We start from the raw sequence: 19,815 nt of genomic DNA on the forward strand, positions 1-19,815 counted from the left end.
CGTGAGGCAAAGGGAGACAACATGAAGTCATGTTGTATAGACAATAGCCTGCCTTTCTTAAGGTGGAGAGATAAAAAGGACTAAGTAGAGGCCCACAAAACCACAGCTGCTTTGTTGTGCATCTTGGTACAAACAGCAGTCCTCAGCTGAAGTTTTAAACATCTCTAAAAGGGATTTTTTTCCTTCGTCCAGGACTTGGTCATCCAGGCTAAACAATGAAAACTGTCCTTGTAAATCTCAGAAAACTGTCAAGAAGTTAGGAGTTTGGCATTAAATTATATTTCTGGGAGTATTTTGGTGGTCTCAGCTTTCAAATGCTGAAGTGTCATGAGTGAATTTATGGGGTACTGTGGAGAGAAATTTTCGTTGTTGCAACATAAATTACTGAGAAGCCCAAGAGAACCGGTTCAGAAATAAACTAAGAGCCCACAACCATCAGCTCATAAAATAAGGAGAGAGTGACGTTAGCTATAAATGCCTCATCTCCTGTGTGGGTCCTGAAGGACCTGCCCAGGAGTTCCTAGGAAGTGATGTTGTTGCTCCAGAGAGAATGAGCCCCTTCCCCACATTTATTTATCACTTTGGATATTTTCTTTGTTTTCCAGATCTAGTTTTCTTTATCTCCTGGGTGTAAAATAAAAAAGGAGAAACAATGTGAGAGCCACATGAAATGTATTACTTGAAACCATGATCTCCAGAGAGAGAGGAAACCATGCAAGCAGACCAGTAAAAGAGAGGAAAACAAAAGCAAATTTAGTAAGTTGCAACAGAGCAGGAAGTTCAATGACATCAGCAACAAGAGGAAAAAAAAAGAAGAAAAAAAGAATCAGAACTGTAAAATTCAGAATGAAAGCAAAGAAACAACATGAAATATTTGTTCCAGAACAGAAGGAGAAAAACTAAAGGAAAGAACAACGATAAAGGAGATATATATTACAAGTTACCTTAAAATAATGTTGAATTTATACCATCACACTAGTTTGCTCAGGACCTTTATTTTGTGACATCAGCACATTAAGCTCCGGATATTGCCTCAGAAACCTGAGCTAGGGTTGTGTACTCCAGCAACTGTGTCCACATCATTGCTCCTGAAGTCCTGAAGTCCAGGCTGTGCAGTGAGAGGGCTAGTATCCTCCTCTTTGTGCATTGCCAAAGTTCTCAGCCCTTTTTTGCAGCAGTCATAATTTAATTACAGCACACTGCTTGAGTTACAGGTTGCCATCATTGTTAATAAGCTTCTTTCCCATGATACTAAAACGTGCAATCCTGATGACAAGGCTGAACTGGGAAGCAGGGAACCTGCCTGCTCTACCCAGACATACCCTTGGCCTGTTTTGGGATTTTGGGTACACTTTGCCACCTTCTTAGCAGGATACATGCTATGATTGTGCTATACATAAAAAACAAGGACATATATAAACGTCTTTGTGTGGATGCATATATATATACATAAATGAATATAAGAAGTATTATGTTTTTGCCTTCTTGATGCTTAATGCAGGTTGCTTGTATGAATGGAAAACCAAATTGCATCACCCATTGTTGTTTTTGATTTAGTAGCCCTCTTTAAATCAGTAATACTCAGGAGACGCCACACAGATATAGGACATTTTCTAGATACTGTGAATCCCAGCAGCCATCAGATGGTGCTCTCCTGCAGTTCAGATCCAGTCTGCTGTTTGTGCTGGTGCTGGCTGGAGATGTCACGCCTCAGCACTGATGCCCGTTTGTGCCTCCACACCTGGGAAAAGCAGGGAACAGAGATCAATTACTTCCATCACTCCCTCCTTTGCAGGTTTTTCACCCAGAGAAAGCAGTTGAAAATGTCTTTCCTAGGTAAGAAATCCCATTTCCAGTCTCAGTCCCATAATCAGACAGGAGAAAAAAAGATTGGTCATTTCAAGCTGCCAATGCCACTGCCAGCAAATCTGACGTAGGCAAAGACGGGCTGGGAAAGTTACTGGCTCAGCAGGTACTGATAAAATGCTAATTTTAACAAATCATATTTTTTTAAAGCATTTGGAAAATACATTGTGGTCAGATGTCTTATTGTGAGAGCGTTTTAATAAAATCTACAGCTTTACAGCTTTTCCTTATTATTTGCTGAGACCCAGTTTGTTACATGTTTGTTTCTGGACAATAAGCACCTAAACATGTACACAGTGCACGGGAAACCTGAGTTGCCTTATAGAATATCCCTGTATAAAACTTTCCAGAAGAATACAGGGCCAGACATGGTGAGGTTGTGCAAATAATGTGATAAATTGATGGGTACCTTTTTTCCTCTGTGTTTGTATCACAACACATGCACAGACAAGCAACCATGCTAAAGCACATTATTAAGATTGTTTTATCAATAAACTCAAATGTATGAAATGCCAGAGTGAAGATTGCCTGTGTGCTCTTATTTCTGTTGCTCTTTTTACCTTATGAAGTATGCACAATTTTGAGAATATCCTGTATTAATTTTCCCATATGTCTATGCTTTATTAAATGTACAGTGTAGATGAGCCCCCTTAGTGAGCAATTATTCAGTGTTCTATTCCAGCCTTGCTATTTAATATGAGGTTTTACACCTTACTTATTACTCATCCCTATAAATCCTGCTGCAAGAATTAAGTTATTAATGACTTGATAGGCTTTTCTGTGGTATGTGCAATAATGAAGCCTGAATGTTTTGCAAACAATAATGAATATATTCTCCCACTAGCTCTGTAGGACAATAGTAAGACTTATCTCCATCTTAGAGTGGGAAATTTGAAGTACAGAATTAGAATCAGAAATATGCCCTAAGTTTAGAGGCTTAGTTTTGAGTATATGGACTACTAGACAATCTACTGCAGATTTTCTATGTCATTATTGGAACAACGTGTGTTTCACCCTTGAGGGTGAAATGTGCAAATTAGATACTGTTGGAAAAAACATATATTGTTACCACGTACCTGAGGTTTGTACTATGTTGTAGTTGGTGCCCAGATGGACAAAACAGCGTTCCTTACAGTCTACTGCTTTTTGCATTAGGTTTTTTTTATTTGTTCCCCTTACACAAAAGATGAATTTTAAACTTTTTGGCAGCCAATAGAGGATGAATAGTGAACAATTACAGCTTATGGCTTAGATTGTAAGCCACTCACCCCATCTCCACTTTTTCCCCACACCAAAATTCCAATCTCTCTTTTTGAGGTACTCATGCTGATTCTGTCTTTTATCAGTGTACCAGTATTGCTGCAGCCTACAAATGCAGCCAAGAAATGTAGCTTCTTTCCTAAGGTTAAAAAGCAGCACTGGTGTGAGAAAAAAATATTTGCCAACTTTCCACTAAGACATTTAGGCTATAATTTAAAGAAAGATGCCTAAGTACCAGAAAAATATGCATAGAATGGACAAAAACAGGCTCTTTTAAGATGCAGCTGAGTGAGATTCAAGATAAGCAAGTGTGTCTGTGGTGTCCCCAAGGTCTGGGGTATCTTTCCTTACTGTGGGCACCAGTCCTTTGCTCCTGCCTCAGCCAAAACAGGTTCCTTGGTCTTATCAGGTCCCTTCCATCCCAGGTGAGGGCAGGTGCTAAAGTATGTGCATCTTGGTAGGGATTGTCTTTTTTTGCTTGTATCTAGTGTTCAGGGTTCTGAGTCTGTAGTCATGGCAGGGAGATTGAGAGCTTTGTTCTCCCTCTGGATTTTGTCAGTCAGCCACTGAAGATGGATGGACACGGGACCCAAGAGCTCTACAGGTGTGCACATACCATGATGTGTGCAAGACAGTTTTTGCTTAAATAGTCTTCAGAATTTCACAATAAATAAATAAAATAAAGCCTCCATTTGTTAGGGGTGATTTTTGTCCACTTACAAGCCAGACAAATTTGGGAACAATTTCCCAAGAAGGTAGATGTGTAGGAAGGAAGTAATCTTATTCAACTTGTCAAATCTTGCCTAAAGGTTACAACATCTTGGTTGCCCAGAGCAAAAGGCTCAGAAAGACTTCTTCAACAAATGCAAAGATATCATCCCTAGTGTCATGGCTTAACTCCAGCTAGAAACCAAGCATCACACTGCCCTCTGCTCACTCTCCCACCAGTAGATCTGGGTAGAGAATTGAAAGGGTAAAAGCAGGGAAGTTTGCGGATGGAGAAAAAGACAGTTTAATTGGGAAAGCAAAGGCCACACACACAAGCAAAGCAAAACAAAAAATTAATTCACTCCTTTCCATGAGCAGGGAGGTGTTCAGCCAAGAAAGCAGGGTCCCATCACATATGATGGTGATTTGGGAAGCAAATACCTTACTCTTTCTTCTCCTCCTCATTTTATACACTGAGACAGACGTCGCATGGTCTGGAGTATCCCTTTGATCAGTTTGGGTCACCTGTCCTGCTTGCATCTCCTCCCAGCCTCCAAGCACCCCCAGTTCCCTCCCAGTGTGGCTGCACCAAAAGCAGAAAAGGCCTTGGCTCTGCAAGTCCTGCCCAGCAACAGCAGAAACATCTCTGTATTATCAACTCTGTGTTCAGCACAAATCCAAAACATAGCCCCAGACTAGCAACTGTGAAGAAAATTAACACTATCCTAGCTGAAATGAACGCACCTAGTCATGTAATTTTAAGTGCCTGTACTACAGCTTTCTGCAATTTATACAACTGCAGAAACCATTACTGCAGAAACTTGATGCAAACATCTGGCATACATAAATGTCAGTCCAGGCAATGTTTGGTGTATGAGGAATTGAAAAGAGGGTCTTACAATGTAAAGTGTCTGGTAATCTTAACAATGGGTGGAGTTACCAACCATATCTGTAATATTAAATTTCATTGCTTCAAAGCAAATCTAAAGTGCTCTGTGGCCTTGCTCTATGTCTTGTCCTTTTGTTACACAGATCCCTCATATTATTACAGTAAGATCTCTCATTCTCTACATGATCAGGGCACTCATATGAAGATACACACTGTATGTCATTTTTGGGGTGTAGTTTTTCCAGTGGGGTTCACCAGCTGTGTACTGGATCACAGTTCTGTGTGCACAGAAGGAAATGCATGTGTGTGTATATGCAATTCATGTGAGCAGGTGTGCAAGCATGCTGGATACTTACCCCATGACTGGTTTCATTCCAGGGCTATGACTGTGTCTTGGCATTTGACAATGGGCGTCAGAGCAGAGAGTTTCACCCTGCTGTTCCACTCCCCAGTAAATACATGCCCCTTTCTGCTCAGAACAGTTTCTTTGCTGTGCCCCCATACACCAAAGGTGGGGGCATGGCCTTGGGGTTCAGAAATTTCCCCCAAGCAAGGAGGCATGGTGTAGCCAAGGCAGCAGTGCACTGTATGTGTCAGAGCATTGGCAACAGTTCAGAAAGTGCAGAGAGAACTTCCAAGACAAAGTGGCAATGGGATGACATTTGGGCACCAAAGGCCTTGCTTCAGAGATACAGAAATGTGGAAACCCCTTCTATGAGCTGCAGCAAAGTAAGGCACAACAGCAGCATCATTCAAAGTGGTGCAGTATCACTGCCAAGCCGATAGTAGTTGGGAGGTGCACCAGTCTCAGCCTGGGGAGGCTGAGCAGCAGCTGGGCAGGCAGAGCATCACCGTGTGCTCAAGTCCCTGCAAGGGGGTGATGCGCCAGGATTTCAGGCACATTGTAGAAACCATCCCAAAGTATGATCCCACCTTTAAACAACCAGCTCACTGACAGCCAAGTGGCAATAGTATTCATGCAGGAAGGGAGATGTTCAAAAATTTCTTCACAGAGGTGAATGAATCTTCATTCTCCACACCTCAGGAGACTGTCCCAGCCAGTATTCCCACTCTAGGCTATGGGAAAGCCAGCGATGCTTTCCTCTCCCCTGTGCCTGGTGCAGCTGCAAGGAACACCCAGCCTCTCCTGGTGAGCAAGAGAAGGGTTGCATGCTGAGAACTCAGGGAAGGAAAAATCTCAGCCTGTGCTGCTAACACTACCTCTATATTTAATCGATATCTGATCAATGCAAAATACAGAAATAATGCAATTTTTACTTACTTTACGCTGATTTAAACTACAACCCCAAATGCTTTTACAGGATTTGTGTCTTACTCCTATTGAAGATTCTGACCAGGTAGTGAATGGGAAAGAAGTCTTTGACAATACCCTCCAAAGGCCTGTTTAAGATAATTTTAATTTTTTCTACAGGCAGACTAAATTATGAGACTTTGTTCCTAGAACAGTGACTATAAAAATAGCCTGACCCTCTCACTCTATAAACCTATAGCAAATGAGAAAAATAATTGCTTTAAAGTAGATTTTTATAAAGCTTCTACTTGGGATGGCCTGAAATGAAAAGGAATTACTTTATCTAATCTTGCCAGGAAAAGCATTTCAGCACAAAGGAGTATGAAAGTGAATACTTGACCTTCCTTGGAGGCCAGTTTCCATATGGGATCAGGCAGAAAGACAGAACCTGATGATAGCTGATGATAAATCCAGGATAAAACACGGAGGCTGACTGAGAGTTCGGTCTTTGTGGTTTATGCTTGAGCCTTTATCACCACTGAAAGAAAATTGAAGTGATTATATAGTACTTTGAACTTAATGGAAAGAAGAAAGATAGTGAATGGTTGATTACATCTCTTCTTGAAGTCCTTCAAGCACAGGCCACTGCCCATTAAACTGTTGCCAAGGCAGCTTTAGCTGGCAGCTAGATAGCTCAGGGTCCTCTCTCCAGTCTTCCCTAGTAAAGATTAACCATATCATCTCACTTGCCTTCATCCTCAGAGCCAGTTAGAGCAAAAAGTGCTGCAGGAGATTTCTGCTCTTCTCTGTTGCCTTCATCTGGGATCCAGCTGCAATTAAACCAGTGGGACTCCTGGGCTCCTATGGGAATGGGACAACCTTTTCACAGGAACATAAGAACAATGCTTCCTACATTTCTATAAAACAAGTTGCAAGCTGTAACACTCAAGAGCTCCTCAAGAATAAAATTACCAAGGATTACTGATGTTTTCCAAGAGACTCCCACACAGTGTTGAGGTCTGACTCATGACTGGGAATGTTCGTGCCTGGCAGGATGCAGCATGCAAGGAGCAACCAGAGATGTGTGTGTTGGGTACCCTGAGGTGCTTCAGGAAGGTGTTTTCCTGGGATCTGATGTGAAGACATTGCTAGGAACAAAGGTGTCAAAGTGTTAGCCTCTACTAACAATAAAACAACTTTTTATGCAAGTTACACTGCTGCCACTCATTCAGACATGACAGATTATGAACTTGCCTATGATGGAATTTTGAGAGTCATGATGAAATTTTAACAGAGTGGACGGATAGCAGAAAGAGAACAAGTGATGATAGCAATCAAGTGACACTGTGATCACAATTAAGTCACTGCACTTTGATCCCCCAGGGTCACCATGTAGGGCCAGCTCAATGCCTAATAATGGTGCCTATTGTCAACATTAAGGTTGTCACTGAAGATGATACAGGCTGTACAAGTGGTTTCCAGTTTCCTCCATGATTCGGCAGGAGTGCTGTGGGTTTCCACAGAAAAATACTGTTCTGGGAGAAAATAAAACTGAAGCTTGTGCTGAACTCCATATGGCTAAGAGAAAAAGGACCCAGAATCCAAATGATAGTGAATAGAATATCTTTGTGCTGATGCAGGCAGAGCTCTAGTGCTGAAAGTGATGTATAGACAGGTATCAGAGCTTATCATGAGTGGCAGCAGCAAAGATTTAAGCCTGTCAATCAGAGACAGCAAGTGTTAATGCATCCACTTTCACACAAGAAATTCAGAAGTATTGGTGATCTTGCTAGCATTGAGTTGTCCTGTTTGTGAAAGACTTGGTCTGGAGTTGATCTACCAGTCAGCAACGTCCTCTTCCCTCCTGTTTCAAAAGAAGGGCAAAAAAGACACTTGCACTACATTTCATTATAAAAGAGCTGAAGTCAGGAATCTGGTGAGAATTTTTTTATTCTTCCACTGCAGATATATACTGAAAAGAGAGAGATTGTTGGCCTGTATATAAATGAACTCCAAGTTTAGCCACAGGAAGCAGGCACTGTAATGTAATTCAACCTACCAAGAAGATACATATAAGCAAAATTCCTCTTCATTCAGAAGTAGAAAAATTTCTTCCAAGTGGTACATTTTTCATCTGTTCCCACTAATACTGACATAGGTGGGAGTTTGTTTGGTGGAATAGAAAGAGTGTCTGGGAACAGTTTAGGTACAATAACACTGTCTTTGAAGGGAGTGTGATACCATTTTCTTTGCATGTTTATGATATGGTTAGGTTGTGGTATGTTTCAGTATATGAGAACAGCCTACCCTTATCCCAGAGCAACACCGTAAGTACCTCACAGTCATGGTCCCCCAAAACATTCCAGCTTCTTCTTCTGCCCTCCATGCACTCACTCCCCAGTCCTCCCTTCTCAACTCCCTTGCTACACCCCACCATCAGAAATTTGGGGGGCTTGGTGTTCAGGAGAACACCAAGCTGGCTGGTGGAGGAATTGGTACCCCTAAAACACACCTTTACTGAAGAAATTATTCTTTTCCTCAAAGTAGGTCCTGATTTTATCAGAACTAGGAACTAAGACTTTCTGTCCCTTTGTCAAATGTGGTTTCAGTGGGCAATGAATGGAAAAGCTCAGAGGAAAGACAGTCCAAGAGAAAAGTAGCAAAATCAAACTTTCTTAGGACACGGGAGAAATAATGATAAAAATAATCAGTTTTCAAGCTCTTCATTTGTGACCTGCCATATGCAGGTATACATTCTGATTTTTAGGTATTAAAAGAAGGCAGTTCTTTAAAAATATACAGAAGGAACGTACATGCATGTGTATACATAAATACATATGAAGAAAATGGTAGAATAACTTCAAAACAGAGTTTAGACAGTGAAGTCCAAGAGAAAGATTTCTTAAAGCAAACTCAAACCTAAGTCCTATTTAGAATCTTTTGTGGTCTTTATGGCAAAGGTGATGGAAACCTAGATTCATATTTGAATGCCCTAACTCAGTAATGAATTAAACATGGCCCAGAGACCCTGACACGCCTGATGGGATTTTACTACTCCTCCTCATAAAATACTCCAGATAGAAGCCAAAAGTCACAGCACTAAGACCATGGCTCATTTCTCATGATGAGTTTCTTAGTTTTACAGTCACATTTGCACTTCCAGAGAATGTCCACCTATCTTGACTCCTGGAATCCAACACTTACTATATCTTCTGAAAAAAAAAATCATGTGTTTGTGAAACTGCCATGGCCCTGGGCCCCATTAAGTTAAGCAATGTGTCATAAATACCAGAGGTGTTTCAGGGTGTTGCTCTTGTAGCAAGAGCTTCACCTTGGCACAAGGGTCATAGGAGGCATAAGAACTCTGTAGCTTAAAACAACCCTCATAAGGGTGAAAAGTTGAAGAAAGAAAGGTAAAAGACACTTTGTTTTCTGATGGCCCCTTTGCAGGGCTGTGCACTTCTGTGCCCACACAGAAAAGATTGTTACTGATTTCTTCCCATGCTGGCTGTTGGGTCAGACTCCCACAGTGCGCAGCCTCTGAAGGTGGTACAAGAATTTCTACCTTAAGCTCACTGAAGGCTTTGATATTCCTTTTCCCTGTGAATTGTTCTGAGGTGTTTTTTCAGTCAAACTCTGTACTCAAAGGCTTTCTGCCTTGGAAAATACGCTCCAGAGCATCCATGCTTCTGAGGTATTGCAGCATACCCCGCTGTGGCGGCAGCCTGCGGGTGCCTTGCACCAGCCATATGTGTAGGCAGTGGACGCCTGTGCTGGGGGTGTTTGGAGTGCAGGGGTCCCACACCCGTACGGTTGGTTTTTGCTGCACTGAGCCCCAGGGCTGCTGCATTTGTGCTCTGTGTGACACATACCAGGGCAGCCAGGGCTCTCTCTGGATGCACAGTAGGTGGAACAGCCCCATAATGTTCCCTTTTAGCATTTTCCTTGTTAATGTACTTCGGCTTCTTCTAAACCAAGTTTGTACCCAATGAACTCAGAATTATTTGGCTTTAAGGAGTTTGCTCTACTTAACTGTTTGTTTCTTTATATTTGGCTTATTCCTGGATCTGCAGGACTCCTCTTTGTTTATCTATGTCTGCTGAGCCCTATTACACGAGTGCAAACAGAAAAATGTGTAGGTGTATGGTAAGTGAACTCCTGCATCAAACTGGAATATGTAATTACTTTGTCATTTCCTAATGGGAGGGTAATGAAAAGTGAAGCATTAAAGTCAATGAAAATATCAGGATAAGAAATCAAGCTCTGAAACAGGAATTATATTTCTTAAATACATGTTGCCAGCTGTAAAATAATAACAATCTTTGTGGTCTTGCTACATGTTGATGATAAGCATATCTCACAGGGAGATAAATGGGACAAAATTATTTCTGCAGTGAAGTCTCTGATTCTTGAGATTTCCTGGGATCTGAAAACTCTCTTTTTCACTCTAAATGGTAGTTGTTTACTTTTATTTTTTTTCTGTTTTAAAGGTTGAAGGATGGAAAGGAACATCTGAACTACTTGGCACTCATAGTACATACATCCCATTGGCTTAATCTGGTCACAAAGCTTACAAGCTCCATCAGCTACGCCAGGAGACCTTGTAAATTTTCTGTTAAATGAAGAGTTTAGGTTTGCTGAACATGCAAAAATCTATCATCTTGGCCAATGGAGCTATTAAACTCTTTGATCCACAGCCGTTTGGCCTGAAATCTCTCACAAGCAAGCTGATCTTCATTTTCTATCCTGCCTTTTGCCAGGTGCAGTCCCCAAAAGCATCTGAACCCCGGAGGAGCCCAAGTTCCCATGACTGGGATCTTTGTGTGTGAAGGTGCATGTTTGTCCCACCTTGGTGTTAGCTCTCAGACATGTGGTGTGACATCTCAGCTGGCTTTCCAGCTCTGCCTGTAACCAGCAGGGATACCTGTGAAACCAGCAGGCTGGTCCCAGTGTGGGACACTGATCCCGTTCCACCTGGAATGCTGAACCACCCATCTCCTTTCCCTGGCCATGGAGACAACAGGAGAGCTAGCTCCAACTTGATGCCCAGTGGTGATTAGGTGTGATGAATTTCCCCCAAAGGGCTAACCCAAATGATGGACAGACTAAATGGATAGATGGGCATCCATTTCAACAACCATGTGTGTATGGGATTCACAGCCTCTGTGTCTCTAAGTCCTTTGAGGGTGTGATCCAGATCATCACATGATTCTGTGCACAAAGACACATGTATTTCCATTGCAGGTCTTCTATCATCTGTTTAGAACACAGATCACATCACAGATTGTATTCCTGTCTCCAGGAAAGGTCTAACTGTTCCTTTTAATTAACTATTTCTGTTTCTTTAGGGAACAAGATTCTTAGCCCTGCCTATCAATATTTTCAGACAACCCCTTTCAATAAGCTCATTTTCTCTGTCTTCCTCCACAGCCTCATAAAGATTCAGTTTTCAGATGCTAAGTGACATGACTTGAACACAAAAGGTGAACTATCTCTGTGCTCCAGATTCACCTTCAGTTTGTGGGTTAGGGCTCTCACTAAATGTTGGAGTAATAGACGTCTGAGCTTTTTAGCCCTCCTCACCCTTTGCCTAGATGGTTACTTTAGAAATTAATCTATTGTATAAAAACTCACTGGGATCTCCCTCCTTATGTTCTTTGAATAAAAAAGCATAATCTCAGATCTAACCTTCAATGTAGGATCCATATCTCCGACAGACAGGCCTCTGTTACCTGTACACAGAGGGTTGGTTTAGTTTCCCAAATCCAGATATGATGACAGATCTGATTTCAAATCAACATCTCTGGACCAGAGACCTTTTCATACACCATTCCAGACCAGATCAGACACTTTTCCAGGTGTGGACTTCCGCACCTTTCCAGGTGTGATAGGTGAGGAAGTCCAAACTCTGTAGAGAACAGGAGGTACCTTACCAGAGACAGACACCAGCAGGTGCACACCTTTCCTCAGGTCACCACCGCTCCAGAGATTTCTGAGGAAACTAGGACTAGGAGCTGAGGACTAATCCATAGGAAGACATAGAAGCAAGGATAGAAGTTTTATGAACCCAAAAGGAACATTTGGGCTATACACTCAATTAAGTAATCAGTATTTTAAATCACATAAGATCTCTTGGTTTGGTAGACAAATTGAACTCTCTGAGTCTCCTTGCACAGAGTAAAATTTTTCATTTTACCTCTGGTGTATGAATTTCTTTCTCCAGGATGTGAGTTTTTTGCCTTGTTCTTGATATTCCAACTAATGTGTTGTGCAAGACTTTTAACACTTTCCTATGTCTACTGGAAGTACTTCCCTAAAAATGTCTATGAAGACATTTGCATTTTGTACAGCCCTATCACCCTGGGCTCTCATAGTTACTCCTGTAAGTGAATAAAATAACCCTTTCTTTCTCCTTCTCTTTCACTTCTCCAGATTCTTGGAGACATGTAGTAGCAAATCCCCAGACTACTGCAGAAATCCTCTTGTTAGATATTAAAGACAATGTCTTGAAATGGGTGTTACACTTCACTCTACCACTATTTTCCCAGATCTGTAGGTTATCTGTTTCTATCTGTACCATGTTCAGAAGTACTTCTGTGCCATGCTGTCTCCTACAAATGTCTAAAGGGCAAATTTCATTACCACACACCTACTTCTTCAATCAAAGTTCTTTGTGGAGACCGCTGTGAAAAGATTTGGCTCCCGGAAAAAGCTGAAAGTTGTCCTTTAGCACAACTACTTGCCATCTGCTTTTAGAGCCATTTCTGACTTTCTTGCTACAGTTTGTGTATTTTTCCTTTATGTCTTTTCCATTTTACCTAGAGATTTCCCATATCACAAGTGCTGCTCAGATGTTCGTACAGCTTAACTTTGCTGCAATTACTTTTCTTAAAGCAATCAATCAGTGCTCTTGCAAGCAGAAGCTTTAGGCTGGCCTGGTACCCACCAGCTGGCAGGCACAGGTTGTTGTCCTTTTATTTTTCATTAATCATCATATCATTCATTATTTCTTTCACTTAAAATCCTCCATGTACCCTTGCATACTATTACAATCAAGCTAACAGGCCTTTAGATGCCAGTACACTTTCTTAATTATGGTTACTATTTTTACTGTTCTCAAGTCATGTGGATCCCTCTCCTGCACAGCTTGACAAAATTACATAGACTGGCTGCCAGGTATTCAAGTGTCCTGTAGTGAAGGATCCTGCTGGCTGAGCACATCCAGCTCTCAGAGTTTTGTACCTCCCCTGAGGAAGTATTTTTAAATTTCCTGACAATCATCACATATCTGTTCTCCTTTTCTCCAGAGTTTAATGTTTTACAGAAAACCGAAGCTGAGCTTCACTTAATGTTTTCACACACCTATGCCAGCATTAATCCTCTCAGGATAAAAACATCACTTCTTTTCCTGTCTAAACTCTTCTTACTTCAATATCTAAATAACTTTTTATGATTTCCTTTTATTATTACTATTTAATTTCCTCTGCAAACATCTAACTTGGTTTGACTTTTGGCAATATTTACCTCAGCCCTGTGCTTCATGGCCTCCAAAACTAAGTTTTCTTTGCTGATTAACTGTGCTGGACTTTATAAGGATCCATTTTGGTCTATAGCCCCTTTCTGCAAGTTTTCCTCCTTTTCTTCTGAAGTGAATTCCACAGAGTTGCTTACAGCTTTTATTGAATATAAATTATAGGTCTCCTTCAGCTAAGTACCTTACAATTCTTGGACTCCCTGGACTCACTAATCAGTTCACTTTCTGAAAACTGTTCTTTCAGAACTGGAAATCTGACTTGTTTTCATATATGCCTCCATTTCATCCAAAAGCTTGGCTAATGGCTCAGTTTAGCTCTGAAATTATTGTTAGTCTTTCCACTGGCCGTAGAAACTTGGATCTGTCCTGTTTAAATGTTCTCCAGGGCTGAGGGTGTAAACACAATGTTATGGGCTATGGTTTCAGCTGGTTTAAATTGCTAAAGCTCTGCTGGACTCTGGCCAGTCAAGAGGAGCCTCTGTTGTCTAAGAAGCTGAAGTTCTCATCAAAGTATTTTGGAAGCAACTGCAGTCTCTTAAATTACTAGCAAAGAGGTATTTTTGCCATCTTTCCACAGAAGAAACTGCAATAAGATCTGTGTTTTCACACCATTTATAGTAGTCTCCAAATTAATTTACTATACCTGTCACAATGTATTATTAATGCCTTCCATGTGCGTTGCCTCATTTGAGAGCCTCATATTGTTGCATGCAGCAAATGGCAGGAAAAAATCAATGTTGTACCTACTGGTACAATGTGTACAGAGGTACAAACCTTTGGATTGATTAAATTCTGCATGCCTATAGTCTCCCAGCCCTCCTACTTGCAGTGATTGAAACTTACAGTTCAGACAGTGGCAGCTGTAGTGAGACTGGGAGACGAGTGCCAATCTTCATAATCTCCAGTATGCTGAACAGAGCAGGCTACAAAGGGGCCAGAGGCTAGTTATCATACCAAAGTCTGATTAAGTGATAGCATTCTGGACTGGACAGCAAGATTACACAGTCTATGAGTCTGAGACCCTTACTGCATCCTCCCTTCCACCACACTCCACCATGTCTCTATCACCAGGCGTGTCTAAAGACGTGCCAGTGGAGAGGGGGGAGAGAAGCCAAAAGGACCATAGCACAAGTGAAATGTGCCAGTTACCTCTGAAGACACTTCGTATCCTAGGGCAAAACAATACACTACTGCAAGGTTAAAGGTGAAGTTTTTTCACACGAGGTCATAATAATAACAAACTTTCTGCCACCCACCATCCAAGGTTAATAATTTCCTGATAGCGTGCTGTTACTCATTCAGTAATAACAGAGCATTAGCTGAGGCTAAATAGTTGCTTACACTTGACATACTTTGAAGTATTTGTGTGCGGCTCCTCTGCATTGGGATTTAAACAAAGGGAGCTATGAACTGCAGAACTCAGCCTGTCCTTTCCTTTCTGCATCTCCCAATTTATATCTACTCTGCAACCTTACCAGCCTCACCAGGGGCTGCTCAATTCATTGTAACAGGCAGGCTAAGAAAGAAAGCATGGTCTCAGGGATTACCTGCCTGGCATAGGAGCAGAAGCCAACCAAAAAACCAGCCACTTCATTTTTGTAGGTGTAGACAACTGAGGAAATTAAGAAAACCAGCCATCCTTCTATTTTTAACTCTCTGATTGACGCTGTGCGCACTTCAGATTGATTACAAGCCCTACTGCTGAGCGCTCTGCTGATGGAGAAGGGAGTGCTGTAGGACAGGAGGAGGGAGCTGAGGCCAGCAATGCAGAGAGGAAAACAGAGGCAAAGATGAATCCCTAAAAGGCATTCCTTTCAGTGATGGATGACTGCTCAGACTCTCTATATGCTTCACTGTCATCAGAAAGGATCAGAGGCTGAGCTGAGGAGAAATAATGGAGCCTGAAAATGTGTCCATTTCTAAATTGTTCTTATCTTGAGGAATACAGTTCCATGTTAGGCTAGTGCCACTTAAACCACTTGCACCACTCCAACACCAAGCTCAACATTCAGTGATCATGTCCGTCTCTTAGCAGAGGCAGTCACTCGGGGGCACTGGTCACATACAGTTTTCTCAATATTGAAAATCCTCAAATTAGAGAGAAGTCATCAAAACTCAAACACTCCTTGATACAATGTAGTCTATACTGAACTAATTTCTGACATTGATTTTAGATTATTATTAACCTTAAAGAGTGGACAAATAGGAAACTTCACTATCTCTTTCTGTCTTGTTTCCAAAGAGGAAACAAAACATTGTTTCCTCTTTGGAGGTAAAGTCCTAGATACTAAAGCAAAACAGGTCATTGTAGTTTATATTTAGGCTATAGCAGTTGTTAGGGTTGGTTGTTTTGGGAGGGATTTTTTTTGTGTTTTTGTTTAATTTTGTTTAGTTTTGTTTTAGTGATTGCACACATGCATATGTAGTATAATTTAGCCTGCTGACATAGTCTTTCTTTCCTTAGTTGCCTTCTGCAGGCTCTGTAGAGGAAATCCATACATCCCTTGGGATTTCTGGGGTCCTCAGTCTAAAGAAAGTACTGACTGTATTATGCAGCATCACAGAGATGAGCCTTCAATACACTGTGGTTCTGGATGCAATGCAGCAGCAGCAGCAATGCATAAATCTGAATTTTAACCCCTTTTGATGGGTAAAACACTGTGAAAAAATGAAGAAGATTATATCATTAGGATTTATCCTAGATAATTTGTGGGATTGGAAAAGTCTGACAAAATGGAAATTAGTTGCTTAATGTGTTTGTTTTAGAATCTTGGCACGAGGTATGTAGGGCACTGTTAGTGTGTAAAAGGCAAAAGTGGGAATTTAAAATTGAAATAGGTATTCCTACACTTGTGCTGATCTGGTGTGTCTTCACTGCTATGCCTTGTAATCTGCATATATCTTACTGTATGTAATATTTATGCATATTCTGTATATGCCTAGAGTTTAGCCTGATATTTTCTGCCAGGCAGCTTAGTCGAGTTTGGAAAAATCAGAGAATACACTGCAGTTAGTACTGTGCTGGCTATTCCCCACCAACTATCATGCACTTTCTTCCTGCTCTTCAGCCAGAATAAATATATCAATTCTTAATTTTCCCACTCTGGTGCCAGCTGCAGTGCCAGAGAAACATGCAGCTCTCAAGTACAGTAAATGAGCAAATGTGTCTCTCAGGCTGAAGGCTTACCAGCTGTGATGGCTGGACAATTTGACTTTTGAGGACTGCTGCCCTCAAAGCCACAAGCTTTGGGAGGCAGCGGCACCATGGAGTCTTGAGCTCTCTTGGCAGTGACTGAGTGGAGAATGCATCAAATCCTGGCTAGAGCACTCCTATCATCTGTCCATAAGGAATGTTACAATTGTCCTTTCTCCTCAAACAATTGCTTATGCTTTGGAAAGACATGAAAATGTTGGTATGCTGTCATGTGGTCAGCAAACAGCCTTCCTTATTTTACAGTTCACACTCAGAAGTAGCTCTTGGAAAGGGAACAAGTCACTGTGGTGTAAGGCAGGGTGTGAGCTGGCAGTGCATCGGCTCTGCTGCAGAAACACAGCATGCTCCTGTCTACAAAAACACAAGGTAGACCCTCACCCTAAGGAACAGGGTGATTTTCTTTGTGTTATGATGTGGGGTCTGGAGAGCTGCCTGCGAGCTCATCTAGTCATGAAAGCAGTTTGAAGCCTGACAATCCATCTCTGATGCCCTTTATTGTCCTGTTCCTATAGCTTGATGTGATGCTGTCATACTGCTTTTTACATGGATGGTATTGGTGAAAATGTTATGGTGGAAATTTCCAGCTATCAGGCTTGATCTTGACTGTTGTCTCAAACTGATATTCCAATGCCTCATTTTAGTCAGCATCCATTGCTAGAAGGTTTTTTAAAGAAAAAAAAAACCCAAATAATTGATGCAGGAATTCAGTGATTTGTAGAATAATTTATCGCATTAAGATTTGGCTAGTTCTTTTATGTCCTTCTTCCTCATGAGGAAAGGTATTACGACTCTGCAAAATTTCCCATCTTCCTACTCCCAGCGTAGAGCACAACATCTGAACACAGTAACAAGCAAACTTTCCTATCTATTTCCTTCATGGCCTTGTGCTTATTCATAGGTCTGAGACAAAGAGAGGGGGAGGCAGTCAGAGAAGTGCTGAGCCACTTGAATGCCCATAAATTCATGGGAACAGATGGGATCCATCCCAGGGTGATGAGAGAGCTGGCAGGTGAGCTTGCGAAGACCCTGTCCATCGTTTGCCAACAGTCCTGGCTCACTGGTGAGGTTCCAGAGGACTGGAAGCTGGCCAGTGTGACACCCATTCACAAAAAGGGTGAATGAGGAAGGAGGATCCTGGTAGTTACAGGCCAGTTAACCTGACCTCTGTACCAGGTCCTTACCTTATAGGACAGTTGATACTGGATCTCATCACACAGCACTTACAGGATGGCCAGGGTGTCAGACCCAGCCACCACGGGTTTAGGAGGGGCAGGTTGTGTTTGACCAACCTGGTCTCTTTTTCTGACCAGGTGACCTGCCTGGTGGATGCAGGACAGGCTGTGGATGTTGTGTACCTGGACTTCAGCGGGGCCTTTGGCACTGTCTCCCACAGCACACTCTTGGAAAAGCTGGCAGCCCCTGGCTTGGACAGGAGCACTCTGTGCTGGGTTCAGAACTGGCTGGGTGGCCGGGCACAGAGGGTGGAGGTGAACGGTGTCACATCCAGCTGGGGCCAGTCAGCAGTGGTGTCCTCAGGGGTCTGTGCTGGGCCAGCTCTGGTCAATATCTTCATTGACATGGATGAGGGGATTGAGTCTTCCATTAGTAAATTTGCAGGTGACCCTCAGCTGGGAGCGTGTGTCCATCTGTTGGAAGGTAGAAGGGCTCTGCACAGAGACCTGGAATGGTTGGATGCATGGGCAGAGTCCAGTGGGATGGAGATTAATAAATCCAAGTGCTGAGTCCTGCATTTTGGCCACAATAACCCCCTGCAGCGTTCCAGGCTGGGGACAGTGTGGCTGGAAAGGGACCTGGGGGCACTGGTGACAGCCGACTGGACATGAGCCAGCAGTGTGCCCTGGGGGCCAAGAAGGCCAAAGGCATCCTGGCCTGTGTCAGGGACAGTGTGGCCAGCAGGAGCAGGGAGGTCATTCTCCCCTGTACTCAGCACTGGTGAGGCCACACCTCGAGTGCTGTGTCCAGCTCTGGGCCCTCAGTTTGGGAAGGACCTTGAGACGCTTGAGCGCATCCAGAGGAGGCAACGAGGCTGGAAAGGGGCTGGGAACACAAACCCTGTGAGGAACGGCTGAGGGAGCTGGGGGTGTTTATTCTGGAGAAAAGGAGACTCAGAGGTGCCCTTATCACTCTCTACAACTCCCTGAAAGGTAGCTGCAGTCAGGGGGGGTTGGTCTCTTTCTCCAGGCAGCAACTGACAGAACCAGAGGACACAGTCTCAAGCTGCACCAAGGGAAATACAGGTTGGATATTAGGGAAAAGTTATTACAGAAAGAGTGATAAAGTTCTGGAATGGCCTGCCCAGGGGAGGTGGTGCAGTCACCATCCCTGGATGTGTTTAAAAAAAGACAATGTGGCACTCAGTGCCATGGTTTAGTTGAGGTATTGGGGCATGGATTGAACTTGATGATCTTGAAGGTCTCTTCCAACCTAGTCATTCTGTGGTTCTGTGATTCTGTGAAAAGCTTTCCCTTGGAAAATATTGGCTCTTTCATGAGATCAATTTCTTTCAACATAGTAAACAATGTACCCAGAAAAGAAATTGTGCATGCTTTCTATTCTTTTTATTTTGCTACTATTTTATTCTGCTCCTGAAGGACCCATGTGGAACTCCACTAGTCACAGGTCACCAGTCTTAGGTCACACCATTCACTGCAACTCTTTGTGTTGAATCCACCAGCTGTTTACCCACCATGCATGAAGTATCCAGAAGAATCCTGTGAGAGATAGTATTGAAAGTTTTACTGACATCCAAATATATTACATAACTGAGTTCCCTTGATCATCTTGGCAGATTATCCAATGACTGTAAGATGAAATCAGATACAAAAAGCAGGACTTTTACCTCCTGAAGCTGTGCTGGCTGTGACTGATGACTGTCTCTTCAGGTATTTTTCAATATCAGAATACTCTTCTCCATACTTGTACCCGTCACTAAAGTGAGACTGACAGGCCTGTAATTTCAGGTGACCCCTCTCGAAAATTGGTACAACATTTACAAGCTTCCAGCTGACTTAGATCTCTCCATATCCTCAAGAATATTCAAAATTTATTGAGAGAGACTGTGTGATGACATC

Source organism: Ammospiza caudacuta, chromosome Z, assembly GCF_027887145.1.
Source record: "Ammospiza caudacuta isolate bAmmCau1 chromosome Z, bAmmCau1.pri, whole genome shotgun sequence".
In the NCBI taxonomy this organism is placed as follows: domain Eukaryota; kingdom Metazoa; phylum Chordata; class Aves; order Passeriformes; family Passerellidae; genus Ammospiza; species Ammospiza caudacuta.